This window comes from Phascolarctos cinereus, unplaced genomic scaffold (assembly GCF_003287225.1).
Source record: "Phascolarctos cinereus isolate Bilbo 61053 unplaced genomic scaffold, phaCin_HiC Scaffold_4;HRSCAF=312, whole genome shotgun sequence".
Classification (NCBI taxonomy): domain Eukaryota; kingdom Metazoa; phylum Chordata; class Mammalia; order Diprotodontia; family Phascolarctidae; genus Phascolarctos; species Phascolarctos cinereus.
In genome coordinates, this window is record NW_027555847.1 from 694,593,273 (window position 1) to 694,605,846 (window position 12,574).

General features: G+C 55.1%; 1 protein-coding gene across 1 annotated transcript in view; it reads left to right on the top strand.

Annotated features, from left to right (window-relative positions):
• Positions 1–12,574, top strand: part of NCOR2 (nuclear receptor corepressor 2) — a 361,555-nt gene that overhangs the window by 122,004 nt on the left and 226,977 nt on the right.

Sequence of the window (12,574 nt, forward strand, 5' to 3'; positions counted from 1 at the left end):
AGGGTGGGAGCTCACCTGGAATTTGGGAGCCTCTCACTGCCCAGGAGAGTGTTGGAGTCCGACAAAGATGAGGACGGGAGAAGGGAGGAAGGAAGGAAGGAAAGGGGAGGAAGAGGAGGAGGAGGGGAGGGAGGGGGAGGAGGAGGGGAGGAGGGGGCGGCGGCAGCGGTGGTGGTGGTGGCTGCTGGATCAGGGGATCCCGGATCTGTAGCTGGAAGGGACCTCTGAGGCTGCCTGCCAAACTGAGGCCCAGAGAGGTGGGATGGTTTCTTAGAGTCACACATCAAATCAGCAGGATTTGCACCCAGGTCTTCTCATCTCCAAGTTTGGTTTAGATCCAGCTTCAGACACTTAGTAGCTAGGTGACCCTGGGCAAGTCGCTTAACATCTGTCTGCCTCAGTTTCCTCTACTGTAAAACGGATATACAGCAGCTATGTCAAAGAGTTGTTGTGAGGATCCAGTGTTACTGGTCAGAGTGCTTAGCCCAGCGCGCGCCCATCCCCTTCCTCTCTCTGTCCTCTGCACTGTGCTGAGAAAGCCTCTGCAGGGCCAGGAGCTGCTCTGGCCCCTGCACTGGCCCCACAGGCTCAGCCTCTTCCCCTCCCCGCCATGCCTGCCCCTGTAGACCAGGCCTCTTCTGGGAGCCCCGGGTGACAGCTGGCCAGCACTAGTATTTCTCTGAGGAGAGGAGAGTGCATGGGGACCGTGGACAATATCCCTCGTTTTCTGTGACCTCGTGAGGTGGTTGGGGAGCGAGGCGGGTTCTGGGCAGAGAGCAGAGCCTGAGAGCTGTAAAGGCCCCCGGGCTGACCCTCTCCGTCTCGGATGAGTCTTCTTCTCTGAGCCCAGGCAGGGGTCTGGGTTCAGATGCTGCCCCTGACACTTGGGTGCATCCTTTCATCTCCCTGGGCTTCAGTTTCCTCATCGGCAGAATGCTGGCCCCTGGGGTCCCTTCCAGGTCTGCATCTGTTTATTATCTGAGTGTGACGTGGGTGTGGGAAGCCAGAATTCCTCACAGACACCCCCCCCCGCCCCGCTCAGCCTCGGGACTCTTGGGGCCAAGGAGGGTGGTCTGACACCCTTGCTGGGTGTCTGTGCCCAGAATTTCGCGGCTGGAGGGGAGCTCAGGGACCGTCTCGTCAGACCCTTCCCCGGTCATCCCCATCGGCTGGGAGGCTTCCCAGGAGCAGCCCCTTCCTCTCTGGAACAGCTCTGTGAACAGGAGCCTTCTCCTGACATTCACCACAAATGGAAAGGCAGCTCAGAGCTGTAGGAAGAGTATGCTTCTGGGCCTCGGTCTCCTCATTTGTAACATGAGAGGGATGACCAGCTCTAAATCAAGGGAAGGGGATAGAGATGGGGATAAAGACAGGTCTTGGATTTCCCTTCAAAGGGAACTCCCAGGTAAGGAAATTTCCTCCCCCGATGCAGGTCAGCACCTTTTCCTGCGTTTATCACTGTCTGGGTGGAAGAATGCACTCGAATCCAGGGTCTCCTAACTGAGGCCAACTCTCTCTCCTCTCAGTCACTCTGCTTCTTAATCTATGTTTCTATAAAATTGGTCTTTGGGGCTCCTGCTTGTTTCTTGTAGCTCTGTCCTTTAGGGCCAGCCACTGCCCATGATGGCCGGCATGTCCCTCCCAAGCCTCCTTTCCTCTAGACCACTTCTGCTAGGCCCCTCTAACCAGCCCTCCCGCGGCCCAGGCCCCTCTAACCAGCCCTCCCGCGGCCCAGGCCCCTCTAACCAGCCCTCCCGCGGCCCAGGCCCCTCTAACCAGCCCTCCCGCGGCCCAGGCCCCTCTAACCAGCCCTCCCGCGGCCCAGGCCCCTCTAACCAGCCCTCCCGCGGCCCAGGCCCCTCTAACCAGCCCTCCCGCGGCCCAGGCCCCTCTAACCAGCCCTCCCGCGCCCCAGGCCCCTCTAACCAGCCCTCCCGCGGCCCAGGCCCCTAACCAGCCCTCCCGCGGCCCAGGCCCCCTAACCAGCCCTCCCGCGGCCCAGGCCCCCTAACCAGCCCTCCCGTGGCCCAGGCCCCTCTCACCAGCCCCCCCGTGGCCCAGGCCCTCTAACCACAGCCCTCCCGTGGCCCAGGCCCCTTTCACCAGCCCTCCCATGGCCCTTCATTTTGGCCACTCTCCGGTGTACCTCCACGGTCTCCTTTCTCAGACCTGGCTCCACCTGCCCTCCGCAGCCCAGCTGGGCCCAGGGCCTCTCCCCTCCCCCCAAGAGGAGCCCGGGCCCCTGGAACTTCACGCTCCCCACCCCCAGCCTCAGTGAGCACTCTTGTGTTTGCTGCAGTGACTTGTCGGCTCAGCCCAGGGGGACAAGCCCAGTGATTCCTCCAGCTCCGCTTTCACAATAACTGTCATTTCCTTCTCCATATCTGGGGTGGGTGGGCGGCTGAGTGTTCTAGGAGGAGAAGATAGTGTGAGGAGAAAGGCAGGAGGACAGAGCTGGCCTCCTTGGGGTGCAGGAGCAGCCGTGGGATGAGATAGGGCTGGATAGTGGTGTGTGTGAGGGGTCGGGGGGGGGTCATGTAAGGCCTTAAATGCCAGGCTAAGGAGCTTAGACTTCCTTTGGAGCTGAAGGGCCTTGGCGGAGGCGGGCGCCTCTGGGAGCAGTGCATCGTGCTCGCTGGGCTGCACCTGCTGTTTGGCCCATTCCTTTATTTCTCCCTCTGTCTTCTTGTTGTTACCAGGGATGGCTCTCTGGGAGTGAGAGGCACATTTTTGGAAGTGAAGAGATAGAGCCCAAAGAGACGGGTGACCTTTAAGGCGTCCTACAAGGAGCCTTAGAGGCACCAGACTCCCTCAGCACAGAGGTTAGGCGGGTGGTCCTGCAGGTGGGTGGCATCTGTAAAGCACCTACTGTGTGCCAGGCCCCGAGGAGACAGACAGAAAAGAGAGTTGGCCCTTCACGGGAAGCATGAGCTTTGTCCCATAATATCTCCAGCAAGTGTCAGAGATAGGCCTCGAACCCAGGGCCTCCTGACTCCAATGACATGCTCCCCACCCATGTCAGCCTGGGGTGTGTTCATGGGTTTTGGGAGCAGGATCCCTGTGGGGATCTGGCCCAGGGCAGGTGCTGGGGGAGTCCCTGGAGCCCCTGTGGGGGAAGGGGAGGAGGAGGAGGGGGGAGAGGCAGAGGGGAGGAGGGGGTGTTGGGGGATATTATGTCATCAGCCCAGCTTTGCTGGAGCTTTGGGCTTCTCACTCAGCAGCAGTTAAGTCTTAAAGAGTTCATCTAGCGATCACGTGAGGTGCGCTCCTCTGTCACTAATGACGCTCACCGCACATTAACCGGCTGACAGATTGACCCAGGCCCGGGGAGGGGCATGGGGAGGAGGGCGGGCCACCAGGCCACTAATGACTGGCCTCAGGAGCTATTAAGCCCTTTGATGGGGGAGGGGAGGAAATGGCACAGCTGCCCTGCCCCTGGGGGCGGCTCTGTCCATCCTGTGCTGCATCCCGCTCTCCCGGGGTGTGTGTCTGCTCACTGCATTGGTGGTTTGGGCCCTGTGTCATTGTCCCTCTGTATGACTCGTCTATACCAGTGGTTTGTGCACGCTGGCGTTCTGTCTGCCTATCCATGTGGGCAGTGCCTGTGGGTCACCCGGTGGTGCCCAGTCTAATGTAATCTGTGGGCAGGGAGGGGAGAGGCATGGGCATAGAGGGCCTTTTGCCACCTCCCTCTGATGGCAGGGCAGAGTGAGTATGTCTGGGAGGCTGGGAAGGGATGGAAAAGAGCCTTGGCCCGGGGGAGGCTGGGAAGTTGGCTAGGTTCCCTCCCCTGGCATTAGAGGAAGGCGGGAGGGAGGAGAAGGAAGGGAGGGGCCCTTCCCAAGCTGTGAAAAACTGGGCAAGATGGAAGCCCTGCAGCCTCATTTTTTCCCCAAATTAATGTGGGAAAATAAGGAACGAAAGGAACAGCTGGAGGCAGCTGGGCTTTGGCTTTTTTAAGAACCTATTTTTGGTGGTGGCATTGTCATCGAGCGTGCTCGCCGCCTCCTCCCGGCCTTGCTAACCAGAGTCCCTCCCTTGGATCTGAGGCCTGGCTGCATCCTCCAGCACAGACCTGTTCTCTCCCCTTCCCCGTGCCTTGGCGGGGAGTGGCGGCCGTCATGGAAAGAATGCTGGGGCCTGAGCTCTCAGGCCTCAGGCTGCGTCCTTCCCCTGTGTCTCAGTTTACTTATCTGTAGACAGGAGAGATGTCTCTGGGCTCTGAGGACTCTGGGATGTCATGGGCCAGGACTTTGCAGAGAAACAGGTGGCCTGCCAGGGAGGGACAAGGTCAGGGGTGTTGGGGGGATCCCCGAATGTCAGCAGCGCCCAGGCTTCTCAAAGATCAGAATGGGCAGGTCTATAGAGATGGTCTCCCATGATCCCCCTCGCCCAGCCTTCTCTCCCACACCCCATCTTACGGATGATGAAACGGTCCCAGAGAGGGGACCTTACTTAGAGTTACACAGGGCCAGCCCCTCACTGCCCGGGCAGGGATCAGAGATCTCAGCTCTGGAGCTGGGAGGAAGCGTGGAGGTCATCTGGGTCAACACTCGTCATTTGACAGAAGAGGAAACTGAGGGAAGAGGAGTGATTTGGCTGGAGTAGTAGAGCTGACACCCTCAGACCCGTGTTCTCTGACTCATTTCACTGCCCTCCCACCAGACCACATGTTCTCCAAGAACTTGCCCCTGAGGTCACCTCAGCCAAAGCCAAGTCATTTCCTCCCCTTTTAAAATATTTCATTGTTGCTTTTTTATTCATTAATTTTTACATGCTGGTCATCCATCAGCACCTCCCTTCCGCAGTCCCCAGCACCCTCCACTGTAGAACAGATAACCAAGCCAAGGAATGTGTAATGGTTTCTGTGCCTGGAAGCCCACGTCTCATTGCACACTCGTCATCTAGTGCCTCTCTGACAGGATGTGGGAGGCTTTAGGGGACCTGGCTCGGAGGCCAGGCGTCCTTTGGGGTGATGTGGGTACTCGAGGCTGGAGGGCCTATGCATGGGGGGATGCACCCAGGCCTCCTGGAAGTCGGACAGGCGGGGCAGGACGCGAGGCTTTGGTGTCTGCAGTCGGTCTTGGGAGCTTGTGTTGGGGAAAAGAGAGAAGTCAGTCAGTCCATCACTCAAGCCTCTGGGGCCTCTGGGTGCCAGGCACCAGGCCAGCCTGGATCTCTGGGCCCCTGTTAGGAGGGCTCTGCCTCTGTCTTCAGGCTTCCCCTCTGGGAATCATTGTCAGTGGCCTTAACTGACCCCTCACCTGCCTTCTCCCCCAGCCTGCCATGTGTCGGCATGTTTCCCCATGTTCTCTTTGTATATTCATTTTGACCTTCCTTTGTATCCGGTGCTTAGCACAATGCCTGGCGCACAATGAGCGCTTAATAAATACCATGGGAAGCAATTAGTTGTGGTTAGTTCTGCCTCCTGGGAGCGTGACAGCTGGAGGGGGCTCAGCATGAAGGGCAGCCGGGAGGTGCCAGGGCAGTAGGGACGACCCCTCATTTTACAGAAAGACCCAGTAGTTGGCCCAGGGTCACCCAAGTAGTAAGGAGCCGAGTCAGGATTGTTGTTCAGTTGCTTTTCTCTCCATGACCCCATTTGGGGTTTTCTGGCAGAGATACTGGAGTGGTTTGCCATTTCCTTCTCCTGCTTAATTTACAGGTGAGGACACTGAGACAAAGAGGATTAAGTGACTTGTCGAGGGTCACATAGCTAGGGAATGTCTGATGCCGGATTTGAACTCAGGTCTTCCTGACTCCAGGCTGGGTGCTCTATCCATTGTGCCACCCAGCTGCTAGGATTGCAAACCAATTTTGTTGGGCAGGGAGGGTTATTTTGGAAAGGGAGCCTTCCCAAATTGGGGGAAATTTCTTCACCTTTCCAAGGAGCCAAAGGGAAAAAAACTATGTGAAATTCTATGTCTTTCTCTTAAATCTCTTATTTATTTATTTAGTTTTAGTTTTAGTGAGGGTTTCAGCCAGACTAGTGATTTTATTCTCGTGGGTATTTCCTGGTGTGCACTCTCCATAGATGCACATTGGCAAGTGGTCTTCAGAGTTACCTGGGGCCCTGACAGGTTAAGTGACATACATCAGATGGGGCATTTAGAGCTGGCCAAAAGTGGGTCGGGGGGCCCCCTCTCATTGGAAGCTGGATGACCCCTTACCAAGAGTGTTTCCAGGGGGCTCCCGTGTCAGGAGCCTAAATCTGGGGCAGGGAGGGACCTCGGCGGCCGGCCCCTTCATTTGGCAGACGGGGAGACTGAGGCTCAGGTAGGTCCATCAGACTTGCCCAAGGCCACTCAGGTAGCTACGTGTCAGTTAAGGGTTTGAATGGAGCCCACTCAACTCCTGCCCATCCCTGCTGTGCTCCCTTCCAGCTCTGAAATTCCCTGATTCGGTGACTTGAATCCAAGTTTTCCTGCTTTGCTTATGGCATTCTATCCCCTCAGGCATTTTTCTTACACAAAATGAATTAATTTTCCTAGAAGACTCCCATCTTTCTAGTCCTCTCCCCTGCCTTTTCCTGCCTGGCATCTCAGTACTCGATTGCCCTTTTCCAGAGAGAGAGAGAGAGGGAAGAGAAGCGTGCGTCCCCCCCCCCCCATTCTTCTGCCCCATACCCCCACAGGGTCTGCAAGGGCATTGCCAGCTGTGGGGTGCTTGTCTGCCCCTGGGATTCCCAGGACCAGCGAGGGGCATCTGCCCTTCAGCTGAGCTTAATGTCTAACTAGCGGTAGCTTCAAAGGGAGGCACGAGGGAACAGCTTTCATGACACGCCCTTTGCCTGTGAAATGGCGCCAGGGGAGGGCGGGAGTTTGTTCTTGGCCTCTTTCTACACAGCCTCTCTTGGTTGAGTTCATCCCCCCTGTGCCTTCCACCGCTGATGACGTTCTGATCTCTGTAGCCTGCCCCGTCCTCTCTCTCAGCCCCGTGGCCTCCTGGAGATCTTTGATAGCATAATGAGTGCTGGATTTGAATCCTGTCTCCTCCACTTACTGGATGTGTGACCAGGGCCACCTCTCTATGCCTCAGTCTCTTGGTCTATGAAATGAGGATATTACTTGTATTTAAATGTTAAAGAATCTTTTCTTTTGACGTCATCTTCATTTCTAAATATGTTCCCACCCCCTAAAAAGCAGTGAGGGGGAAGGAAGGTAGTTCAGAAAAACAAGCCAGCCCCTCAACCAAGGGAAACTGAAAGTGTGTGTAATACTTGTCTTTTGAAGTCCCTGACCTCTGTAGAGACTGTGTGTAATATTGTTATCCAGCCCTGTCACCCTGTAGCCAGAGGCCCATGGGACTCGGTGGCAAGACCCGGACTCTGGTCCTGTCACTCTCTCTGTCTCTGTGTCTGTGTTGCACCCCCCCCACACACAGACACACCCACCCCGGGGCAGGGTGTTTATGATTTCAGTGCCCTAGGCAACTTTGTAGACTCCACGTTTTATAGATTGAGATGTCAGGCTAGATAGTTCCCCCACACTAATGACATTGCTGTTCTGGGTGCCTCACCCCCAAGGTGGGGGGTGGGTGGGAATATGACAAGATACAACCCACAAAGCCCCGTACTTACCTGTTGTGGAGGCTGATTGTGAGGCTCCAAGATAATCATCTCATTAAAACAAACACTCCGCAAAATGTCAAAGTTGACCAATCTGGGGAGAGGTGGTGGTATGTGGACCTGTGATTTTATTTATGTAGGGCATTCCTGGTGAGGAAGCTCTGCTGATTCAGATACGTATCTGCTCTAATTAAATTTTCTTTTCAATTAACCAAAAAAAGTCTCTATTTTCTTTCCCACTCCCCCAAAGAAATCCTCAGAAAAATATGCCTCGGGTAGCTCAAACCTGCTTTGCAGCTTCCAGGTCTTAGAGAGCTGCCTGGGGCACTGAGATGTTGAATGGCCCCTGAGCAGAGAGGTGGGATTTGAACCCTGGGCCAGCTCACTCTCCCCTGTCCTCCCTGCTAGTACAATGATCTACCACTCCATTGTGCCCTGGTTTCCTGGTCTGTAAAAGGAGGAGGAGGAGGTGGGTGGAGGGCCGCAGAGGGCTGTCTCCTCTCTAAATCGGTGATCCCGTGACTTGGCTCACCCTCCCTGGAGGGACAGTGGGCAGTTAGCATCTTTCTGTTCTCCTTTGTGCCAGCCTGTGGATGTCACTGGTCTCAAGGAGCATGTGTCCTGAGAGTGAGACAGTGTGGAGGTGGGGTCCCTTGCCTTCTGCCAGCCCCACGGTCCTGGCTTTGTTATTGAGTCAGGAGTGGACACTGCCTTCTCTAGTCTGAAAGTACGTCCCAGGCCAGTCTTAAATCTGATTCCTTTGCCCTCCCTGGAAGGAGGAGGAGGAAGGGGAGGAGAAGGAGGAAGGGGAGGAGAAGGGGGAGGAGCAGGTGCCTTCCCTTTGAAGGGGACAGTTCGAAACCAGGGGCCTGGGAACTTGTTTTTTAAAAATATTTTTGTATCTGCGTGTCAGTATAATTGATTCCCTTTGTCGCTGAATGTGTTTTCTTTTATGCGTTAAAAACATGATTCTGAGGAGGAAGGGGTTGGTAGGCATCCAGGACACACACTCCCAGGCTGACCAGTTCCTGCTTTACGGACCCTTCTCTACTGGTTTGGGTGGCGTTTGCCCATCAGCATGATGGATGTTACAGCCTTGTGGGGTGTGGGTGCTTCCTGCCGGGCCCAGTGTCCTGAGTTCTAATGCTGCACAGGATGAATTTATTTCCATGGCCACAAATGGCACTTCAGGTAGTCAAGTAAGCTTGTATTAGGTGCTTCCTATGTGCCTAGCACTGTGCCTATAAAGAAGTGCAAGCAAAACAGAACCAACCATACTCCTTGCTTTCAGTGAGCATGTATTTAATAGAGGCTTAAGCATGTAAATTTCTCTGTCCATCAGAGATACAGACAGTATGGACAGCTCGTCATCTTGAAGGGGAAGGAGTAGCAGCTAGGTAGGCCAGCAAAGGTCTCTTCCTCCACGCCTTGTAAATGCATGAGCTTGGGGAGAATATGAGTGGCTCATTTCAAGCCACCTCCATTGCCAAAGAAGGCCCCCAAAGCCCGGCTTCTTAGGGCTGTTCAGGAACATTCCCCTTCCTCCACAAGACCTAGGGCCATTTTGTGTACAGAAAAATCAGGGTTGAGTGGCTCCTCAGTGGCTAACAATGCTTTTACATAACTCTTTCAAGTTTGCACTTAGGATGGAATGAGGTAATAATTAAAAAACCAAACAACTCATTCCACCCTCAGGGTCACAGGGAGTGTCTGAAGCAGGATTCGAACTGGGATCTTCTTGACTGGAGGCCTGACACTGTCTCCTGCCTTCCCAGTTGCGACACTTGGGGATACCAAAACAGAAGAGACCCCGTGTGTCTCCTCAAAGCTTAATAGCATTGCTCAGTAGTCTGGGTCTGGGTGAAGCAGAGGCCAGTGTGCAATGGCCAGTTGCATGGGGCACCCCAGATAGACTCCAGACGCCCTAGGAGCTCAGGAGGGTGAGCTCACCCTGGGCTGCAGGGTCATTCATTTCCCCTCCACAAGCAGATTTTCTTGTTATTCTGCCCTCGACTATAGCCAGTGAAGATGAGCGTTGCCATGGACAGTGGAGCTCTGTCGTGCCTGACTTTTAACAAGCACTGAGTAAGTGGGTCCTCTGTTCCAGGCCCTGTGGGAAAGGAACTGGCATTCTCTGGCACCGTGGCGAAGGGAGGGGGCACTCATTAGTTAATGAATGTTAAACCTCCATTCCTGAAATCCTGATCGGTCCATTCATATGCATTCATTAAGTACTTACTGTGTGCCAGCACTGTGCTGAACACTTGGGATACAGTGCCAGGTAGGCATGGTCCCTGCCCTGAATAAGCTTACATCCTAAAGGGAGAGGCAAGATGTAAATAATGAATTACATACAAGGTAGGTTCCCTAGTAGATGGGTGGGAATCTCTGAGGGGAAGGCCTCCTCCTGAAGGGGAGCTTTGGGCTGAATTTTGGAGGAAGGCAAGGGCCAGCAGGGAGGAGGGAGGGCATGGCAGGCATGGCAGACAGATGGGGCAAAGATGTGGAGTCAGGAGATGGGGATGTAATTCCATCATGAAACGCTCAGAGGGGAGTGGGTCAAATGCACTTATTTTATGTGCAGGGGTGCTGGCCTTCGGTGACCTGCCCAGGGAGCCAGCCATCGGCCAGAGAACCACCTGATTGAGGGCTCTTCCCATATCCCCTGCTCTCCTTCACCTTCCCTCTCACTTGGCTGCTTCCCTTCCCTTCCCCCAGTCCTGGGCAGCTTCCAGTGGATATGTAAAGGCCTTTTCAAACCCCAGGACCTTAATGATAAGATTTAGGGCCCTTGTAGGTCTGTGCTGGCAGAAAACCTTGTTTGTCTGTAGCTCCTTGAATGCCCGGGCCAGTGTAATTGGTTTGGTGTTTTTCTCGGAGACGGGCTGTCCCGGCGGGATTGTTGAGATGTGTGTGGCTGATAATGGGAGATGAATCTCTTGGATCCGCAGTAAATCGGAAGCTCCCGCCTGCCTGGCTGGCTCCCGCTGGGGTTGGCTCCGCCTGCTGTCACTGCTCTGTCCCCGAGGGATGGATCTCTGGAGCCTGGGGCTGACTGGATGTGACCCAGCCTGGCTGGGGGAGCTTTGGGGAGAGGAAGCCGGCTGTTCTGTCCCATTCGTGCAGACTTTTAAGAAGCAGTAGGGAGGAGAGATCACTTCCCTCTGCCTCCCAGCTACCAACCCCCCCCACCCAAAGCCTTTCCAGACCCCCTTCCATCCCTCTGTGGATAGTCTGGGCTCGTCCTGTCAGGGGCTGCTTGTTCACCGCTGCCTCCCGTCAGACTGGCTGCTCCTGGAGGGCGGGGCCTGTCTTTGGCCACTCTTTGGCACAGTGCCTGGCACAGAGGAGATGCTTGCTAAACGCAGTAGACTGATGAAGTACCGATTTCTCAGTCCCCAGCCCAACTGTCTGGATGGTCTACTGTCCGTGTGCACCCCGATTCCTCCCTGCCCACTCTGGTACTCCCGGGATTGATTTCTGACTATAAATTTACACTCAAGCCCGTTGTCACATGTGCTGTTTCCAAAAGCTGCTTTGATTCCTGACCTGGGAGGGAGGCTCCCCATGGGGTGGCCGGCCAATAAGCTCTTGGTGGGACGGGAGGTAATGCCACAGTGATCCCTCCATGGCCCGGTGCCTCACCTGGGCATTTTCCCCAGTTATCTGTTGCCTGAAGTGTCTGCCAGGTTCCCTCTTGGGCCTGAAAACTGTGTTGAATTTGGAGTTGTGGGATCGTCTGATCCAGCCCTCCTCCTGCCTGCCCTCCCCTATGTTATTTCCTACAGCTCTGGGATGCCCTGCAGGCGGCGATCCTGGGATCCCTGAGCCCTGGAGCCAGAGCCCCCTGGGTCCCATCTCCCTCAGTCCCCACCACTAACTGTCACTGATCCTCCGGGGGCCTCAGTTCCCCACAGACATGCCATAAGCTAGGGAGGACAGCACCCGTGCCTAGCCCAGTGCCTGGCGTGAGGCAAGCGCTTCCTTCCAGCTCCGAGTCCCTGGGCCGAGATCTTCCCTTGCCCTCCTCATAGCTCACAGGCGTGTGATGCTTTCGGGCAGAAATTCTTCCCTTTGAGTTCAGATCCATAGAATTGGTTTCCTTTGTAGCCCTGTGTGTTTCATCTGATTCATTAAGAGCCATGATTCTGAGGAGGAGCCCGGGGGTCCATGATGCACGGGCAGGGGCAGGACCACCCTCACCTCCCCACTGAGAGTTTTAACGACATACTTTACACCTGCTCTTGTGTTTAGCATCAAGACAGCCCTGCGCAGGTTATCCTCACAGGTATTATTTATCCCCATTTTACAGATGCAGAAACTGAGACTGGGGGGGTGGGGTGGGGGAGGAGATATACTCAGAAATGAGAAACAAAAAAGGCCAATAAGACTTAATGTTTTTTAGGAAAAATTAAAAAAAAATCCCAATCACTTGCAACTTTGAAGCCCTACCCCTTAGTTTAAAGGATCATAAAGGTGTAAGGGATTTCAGAAGTCGTCCCACCCATTGCTCTCCTCATTTTACAGAAGAGAAAGCTGAGGCCCAGAGTGAAATGTCTTGCTGCAGGTCACACAGCCAGTTAGTGGTTGAAATGGGGCTTGAACTCCATCCTTCTGACCCCCAGTCCAGGGTTGTTTGGGAGACTCCCACAGTGTCTCCCAGCTTGTTTCAGGTGAACAGCTGCCCCTGCCATTCCTGAGCCTGTTCCCAGAAGGCCCGAGCCCGTACTTAGCTGGGAAGGTGAGCACAAGAGGCTTTGAGAGGCAGTGGCAGGATGAATTGGTGCAAGATGCCCGAGGGGGGGAGGGGGAGGAGGAGGAGGAGGGAGGAGAGGGATTGCCAGGCTGAGCTCCTGGCCCCATGCAGAGCTATACCTTCGTCCAAAGCAGGCAGATAAGTGAGGTGGTGGGGCTGCTATCCTGTTTGCTAATGTAGATGCTCCGCGAGCTTTCTGTCTGCTACTGTAGGTGCTGCCCGACCTCCCAAGCTTTACATCTGCTAATGTA